Below are 7949 nucleotides of genomic sequence, written 5' to 3'. Positions count from 1 at the left end.
ATATTTAAAAATTATATTACAAGTTTGTCTTTTTTTGTTTTTTATTTTTGGCCACACGGCATAGCATGCAAGATCTTACTTCCTAGACCAGGGATCGAACCTCGGTCCACAGGAGTGAGAGCAGAGTCCTAATAGTGCACTAGACTGCTAAGGGATTCCTATTTAATTATTATTTTTTTTAATCAAATGCAAACATTATACAAAGACTCTTCTGGACCATTGCATTTTTGCACAAAAACATCTTTTTAAAAATTTAAGCAGCTGGAGGTTCCATGATAGTAAGAGGAGCTCCACTGACCCACTTACCAGCGAAATTGATGAAAATTATTTTTAAAAACCCAACCACCTCAAGCCTCTAGGAACGGTGCAAAACACAAACAACAAAAGAAGAAACATCTATTCAAGAAAATGTATGAAAACTGAGTAAGAAAAACAAGAATCTGTGGTATTGAACCAAGACCACTCCCTCCTTCCCAACTCAGCAAGGCAGAGACAGTGCTCCCCATAGCTGCAGGGCTCCCTATCCCTGCAGCTTCCAGTAGGAGGGTTTTCTAGGTGGAGCAAAACATCCGCGTTTCTCATCCTGCCCCTAACTACCTCTTTTTTTTTTTAATTTTTATTTATTTGCTTTTGTCTGCGCTAAGTCTTCATTGCTGCCTGTGGGCTTTTTCTAATTGCGACAAGTCGGGGCTACTCTTCGTTGTGGGGTGCAGTTTTCTCATTTCAGTGGCTTCTCTTGTTATGGAGCACGGGCTCCAGGGCGCATGGCTCAGTAGTTGTGGCTCACAGGCTTAGTTGCCCGAAGGACTGTGGAATCTTCCCAGATCAGGGATCGAATCCATGTCCCCTGTGTTCGCAGGCAGAATTCTTAACCCTTGGACCAGCAGGGAAGTCCCTAACTACCTCTTTTGAGGCTAAGTCCTTGTTGAATGTGGTTGAGGGGTAGGGACTCCCTTCTGCTCAGTTCCCACTCATGGAATGTAGGCTCTACCTTGAGTGTGACATTCAGACAACACTGAGATCCTGAGCATCCTTGCCCTGTTTTATAAAGCAGTAGTCCCATGCCAGGAGAGGCAAGCCAACTGGACACCATGCAGCTGCCCTCCACACCCCTACAAACACCCAGCTCCTAGAATGAGGGTGTTATTTAAAGAGCAGCTTGCCATATCATGCCCCACCCATTTTCAGATGCCTGGCTCAGAGACAGTGTCTGGCAGTAGAAGGAGGTCATAAAAAAATAATTACTAAAGGAACCGACTTTATTAGCAGCAGACCACGGAGAAGACCAAGGCTAAGAGTATTCACAGGGACAGTGCAGGGATACAGAGATTCAAGATACATGCTAAACTGCAGCCTGGTGAATTTTCAGAAGAGAACCCGAAAGAAGACAGCAGGAGGGGGACTTCCCTGGGGGTTCAGTAGTTAAGACTCTGTGCTTCCACTGCAGGAGGTGTGGGTTCAATCCCGGGTTAGGGAACTAGAATCTCACGTGCCACGGGGTACTGCTAAAACAAACAAACAAACAAAAAGCAGGAGGAACCCTCCTGGAGTCAGAACAAATATCAAACACTGACGGCAGAAACTATCCCTTCAAATGAGCCTTGACTGGAGTAATTTGAACAGCAATTTATGCCCAGTCATAAATTAACAACAAGAGAACCATCTGCTGGAAATTAGTGAAGTGTAACGCCTGGGTGTGTCCCAGGAAAGACAGGAAAACGACTCTATCAAAACCACTGTTATCTCAGCATGACTGTGGGCATACCCCAAACCACTTCCTGAGGAGTGACCCGAGAGCTGACGGCATATTATAAGGTAAAAGACTGGGTGCTTTCCCCTAAGATCAGAGAAAAGACAAGAAGTCTGCCTTTCAGCATTGTATTAGGTGTTCTAAGGGAGCAAGTAAAGGAAGGAAGTAAAGGAAGAAGTAAAACTGTCTGTGAATGATATGATCTTTTATATAGAAAATCTTAAGAAATCCATTAAAAAATGATAAGAACAAATAAGTTCTCAGGTTACAGGGCATAAACACAATACACAAAAATTTATTTTCCAAGTTATCTATTTTTTCTTGAATGAGCTGATAGTTTCTATTCTAGGAACTTGTCCACTTTATATAATTTGTTGACATAAAGTTATTCATGATCATTTCCTTACTCTTTTTAATGTCTATAGGATCGCTCTACTGTAGAGTTGCCTTCACTCTCATTTCCATTATCGCTAATAGCTCTCTTTGTCCTCTGATTATTCCAGCATGAGGTTCATCAATTTCATTTTTCAAATAACTCAGTTTTGGTTTCCTTGATTTATTATTTATTTTCTCTTTCATAATTTCTGCTCCTTTTTTTCTGTTTACTTTGGGATTGATTTGCTCCTCTTTTTCTAATCTCTTAATTAGAAGGAAGGAGGTTTAGATAATCAGTTTTAGAGTTTTCCTAGTTTTAAATGCTATAAGTTTTCCTGGAAGCACTGCATTAGCTACATTCAACATATTTTGATGTTATCTTTTTAATTTAGTTGAAAATATTTTGTCACTTCTTTGACTAGGTGTTATTTAAAAGTGTACTATTTAGCTTATAAATGTATGGAATTTTCCAGATACTTTTCTGATATTATTTTTAACTTCATTGTGGTCAAAGAATGAACACATCAATTACCATTGTTTTCTATATGTCTCATTTGTTCTTTGTACTTTCTGTCTCCCTTCCTTTATTGGTTTATTAAGTATATATGTATGTGTATGTGATTTCTTTAGGATTTATAAGGTATATCCTTAGCTTATCACAGCCTAACTTCAAATGATTTTATATCACTTCAGGTATAGTATAAGAACTTTCCAACAGCATACTTAATTTTCCCATTCTCCTCGGTCTTTGGGCTATGGTTACCATATATTTTACTTCTATATATGTTATAAAATGCCATAATATATTGTAGTTGTTTTCAATAATTTTCCTTTAAAGTGACTTTAAAATTAATAAAATCTCCTGTTCTTTTCCCTCTGCTACATAGCTACCACTTCCCATGTTCTTCAATCCTTTGCATGGTTCCAGATTTCTATCTTCTGCCTTTAACTTTTCCTGTAGGGATGGTTTTCTGCTGTTGAATTTTTAAGTTTTGTATGTCTAAAAAAATGTTTACCTTTATTTTTGAAGGATGTTTTCCCTAGGTATAGGATTGTACATTGACAGTACTTTCAATACTTTAGAAATATTCCAGTTTTCTGACTTCACTGTTTCTGACAAAATTTTTGCTGTCATATCAATCTTTCTCTTTTGTAATGTGTCTTTTCCCTCTGGCTGCTTTTAAGATGGTCTATATATCATATCAATGGAGAAGGAAATAGCAACCCACTCCAACATTCTTGCCTGGGGAATCCTGTGGACAGAGGAGCCTGGTGGGTTGCTGTCCATGGGGTCACAGAGTCAGACGTGATTGAAGCGACTTAGCATGCATGCATGCATTGGAGAAGGAAATGGCAACCCACTCCAGTGTTCTTGCCTGGAGAATCCCAGGGATGGAGGAGCCTGGTGGGTTGCCATCTATGGGGGGTCACACAGAGTCGGACACTGACGCGACTTAGCAGCAGCAGTAGCAGCATATATCATTGGCTTTAAGAAATTTGATCATGATGTGCTTTAATGTGAGGTTTCTACATTTTTTTTTTTTAAATACTGGGCTTTTTTTTGTTTGTTTGTTTGCCATGCAGTGCTGCATGCAGCATCTTATTTCCCTGACCAGGGATCGAACTTGCCCTCCTGAGAGTGGAAGCATGGAGTCTTAACCACTGGTCCACCAGGAAAGTCCCTTGGGCTTGTGAGTGTGTGCGTGCTAAGTCGCTTCAGTCATGTCTGACCCTTTCACAACCCCATGGACTGTAGCCCTCCAGGCTCCTCTGTCCAAGGGATTTTCCAGGCAAGAATACTGGAGTGGGTTGCCATGCCCTCTTCCAGGTTATCTTCCCAACCCAGGAATCAAACCCTTGTCTCTTATGTCTCCTGCATTAGCAGGTAGGTCCTTTACCACTAGCACCACCTGGGTTTGTAATTTTTATTAAATTGTGGAAAACTTTAGCCATCATTTAATTTTTTTTTGTTTCCCTTTCTCTTTTAGGAATGCTATGCCTATATTAGATTGCTTTCTCTCCTCTGGTATATTCTACTCTGTAAATTCTAGTTGCCTAGGTCTCCCCAGCATTTGAAGTTTCTCTCTTTAATTTAGTGAGACTTACAGGCTCTGGGTTCACTGTTCCTGTAGTGTCCTAAAAACTTCCCAGATAGTAAGCTAGGACGATTAGAGGGCTCAACTTATTTTTTCCCCTTCCCTGAGGATTACTACACTGTGCTGCCTATTGTTTAATGTTTGAAAAACCATTTTCATAATTTTGTCCTTTATAAGGCAGAGTTCTATCTGGTCCCTGTTACTCCATCATGTCTGAAAGTGGAGGTTGCCAGTAAAGTTTTGGCCTTTATCCTAACCACAGTGAACATCACCGAAGGATTTCCACAGGGGAGACATAACTACTTTGTGGAGAATGGATGGAAGGAAAGCAAGATGGGAAGGGGGTGTGGAAACAGCAATTCATAGATTACTGTAGTAGTCCTGACAGCTGATGCTGGTTTGGAGCAATAAAATGACAGTGGAAGAAGAGAACTGGAGAAAGGTAATGTTTGTTTAGGAATGGACAGGATATTATTGCCTGTGTGAAGTTCAAAGAATATGACTCAAGTGACGCAAGTCTTTGATCTCTGTGCTAAGGGAGTTCCATTGTGAACCTCCGAAGATCCTACAGCAGAAGAGAAGGGTGTATACAAACTGTGTTCTTGCTTCCTACTAGAGCAGAGGCAAGTTTAAGACAATCAGTGATGACTATTTGCAGAGCCAGCTTCCATCTTTTCTATCCCTTCATTGATGCATCAGTGGTTGTTATGGACTCAGTCTGTCTGTCCCTCCAAATTCATATGTGGAAGCTTTAACCCTCAATGTGGTAGGATTTGGAGATGGAGCCTTTGAGAGGTAATTAATGTTAAGTGAGGTCATAAGTGAGGGGCACTCATGTTGGTTTCCATGCCTGAATAAAAGACCATCACAATGCCTCAAATGGCTCTCACTGCCATTTGAGAACACAGTGAGAAGGCAGGAAGAGAGCCCTCACTGGCAACTGACTGCTGGACCTTGATCTGGGAGTTCTGGGAAAAAATAAGTTTCTGTTGTTTAAGCCACACAGTCGATGGTATTTTGTGGCAGCAGCCCAAGAATAATGCAGTGATGCTCAGCCTCCAGTCAGTGGCTTCTCGTCTTTCTCACTCGGTTGGCAGCACGTTCATGAGCAGTGGTGGTCATCGTGAAGCCAGGTCTGACTCTTGCGACCTCATGGACTGTAGTCTTCCAGGCTCCTCTGTCCATGGGATTTCCCAGGCAAGAGTACTGGAGTGGGTTGCCATTCCATTCTCCAGTGGATTCAATTCCCAACCCAGGGATTGAACCTGTGTCTCCTGCCTTGGTAGGGAGATTATTTTACCGCTGAACCACCAGGCAAGGCCTCATAATCAGAACGGGCATACTTAAAAAAAAAAGGCAAATGTTTGGTTTACAGCACTTCATGAATGGTGCTTTAATACATAATCTTTTTGATAGCTAATTATTTGCAAACTCCTTTGGTAATGTTAATGTATTTGCATTAGTGTTGGCTATGAAAAACCTTACCTTCCTGACTTCTACTTTAGTCAAATAACATTATCTTATAATGAGCTCAATGAACAACTGGCATTGGAAAGAATTTCTGCTGATTGGCTCATTAACGGTTTTCTCAGTCATTGGTAAAGAGTCTGTGTAAACAAGGCTAATTTTAAAAATTCATTCTGAACCCAGGTTCTTTCTGTTTTGTTGCTAGTGTTTTTAATTTCTTTTGCTTCACTGCTTAAAGACAGCTACTCTCTGATGATAGCCCATTTCCCTTCATAGAGTAAATGAAGTTAGATACAAGAATTAAAAGAATGGACTCTGGTCTGTTGAGAAGCACTGAGTGAGAACTCAGTGACATGTAAACGATGTGTTCTATATGAGATGTTTTCTTTTAAAGATAGAGAAAGTGGGATGGATCACTGACAATATAGCATTTTGAACTACTTAGAAGTCAACTTGAAGACACGTTAAACTGATTCCAAAGAAATCCTCATTTATACAGTCACCCATCTACTCAACACATACCTATTAAGTGCCTATTGTGGAAAAGTCTCTGTGCTATTGAAGAGATCAAGATGAAGACTGTGGATACAGATCTTAAGTACTTCACAACTGACTGGTGACATCAGACACGATTCTATGTAGTATTATGCTGCTGCTGCTAAGTCGCTTCAGTTGTGTCTGACTCTGTGTGACCCCATAGATGGGCAGCCCACCAGGCTCCGCTGTCCCTGGGATTCTCCAGGCAAGAACATTGGAGTGGGTTGCCATTTCCTTCTCCAATGCACGAAAGTGAAAAGTGAAAATGAAGTCGCTCAGTCGTGTCCAACTCTTAGCGACCCCATGGACTGCAGCCCACCAGGCTCCTCCGTCCATGGGATTTTCCAGGCAAGAGTACTGGAGTGGGTGCCACTGCCTTCTCCGAGTGTTATGCTCGTGTCACCAGATGAACGAAGCACTGCCAGGTGTGTGTGTGTATAAGATACCTACTTAATAATTGTGATAGAAGTCTTGCTGGTACAAGACTAAATAATGGAGTAAGGCCATTCTCACTATTCTGCTGTCTCTCTCTTTTGGTGCTGCCAGACTCAAGCACTTTGCATTCCTCCCAACATTACAGTGTGTGTGTGTGTGTATGTGTGTTAGTTGCTCAGTCAGGTCCAACTCTTTGTGACCTATGGACTATAGCCCACCAAGCTCTTAGGTCGATGGAATTCTCCAGGCAAGAATAGTGGAATGGGTTGCCATTTCCTTCTCCAGGGGATCTTCCTGATCCAGGGATCGAACCCGGGTCATCTCTCTATCCAGAATCAAAGAACAGTAACAGCTTTAGAAGACTTCCTTATCTTACTTTCAGGATGAGGAAACATCCAGATTAGGCTTCACCTGACACCTGACGCCTGAGGATAGAGCTAGTTTAGTGGCAGAACTGAAACAAAATAATTCTCCTGAATACAAACTATTATGCCTTCTTCAGCCAGCTCTGTTTAAAAGTCCTCCCAAACCCTGAGGCTCCAGTTAATCATTATTGCTTCCATGAAGCCTTCCCTGACCCTCCCCAAGTAATGAACCTTCCTTCCAAGGGGTGTTTGCTCACAGTGAGTACATCTCACAGAAATATTCATTTACTTTTACCAGGACTTTGTTCCCTAGTTACTCTGTCTTGGAGAGTCTCAAGCCCAAAAGTCAGGAACATGAAGTCCTCATCCTTGGACTCTCTGCATGAGGGCAAAATGGGGAAAATTATGGCTGCTACATTTCACTTTTTCATAAAATACCAGCAATTTTCCTATTATACCAATGCTTGGTACTGTAATTTTCTTCTGCTGTTGCGATTGCTATTGCTTATTAAGATCATGAATACCTTTCTTGCACATATTTGTACACTTTGTTTTTACCTTCTTAATGTTCCCGGTAACCTTCCTTTCATGTGTCTATTTATTCATCAAATATTTAATTAGACTAAATACTGCACTAGATGCTAGGAAGGCAGTGATGAAGACAACACACAGGGCCCTCGTATCAGATGACGGGATCAGGCACCACGACTCAGTGCGGTGGACCCTGCATTAGAGGAGTCACAGGGCATATGATCTGGTTCCGAGTGTTAGAACCTAGTCTGATTACACTTCTCCAAAGAAGACATACAGATGGCGAAAAGATGCTCACTATCACTTATTATTAGAGACATGCAAATCAAAACTACAATAAGGTATCACCTCATACTAGTCAGAATGGCCATCATAAAAAAATCTACAAACAAT

The sequence above is a fragment of the Bos grunniens genome, chromosome 15 (assembly GCF_055505025.1).
Source record: "Bos grunniens cultivar Pamir isolate PY7600 chromosome 15, Bosgru_T2T1.0, whole genome shotgun sequence".
Classification (NCBI taxonomy): domain Eukaryota; kingdom Metazoa; phylum Chordata; class Mammalia; order Artiodactyla; family Bovidae; genus Bos; species Bos grunniens.
The sequence above is the reverse complement of the archived record's forward strand: the minus strand, read 5'-3'. Positions refer to the sequence as shown.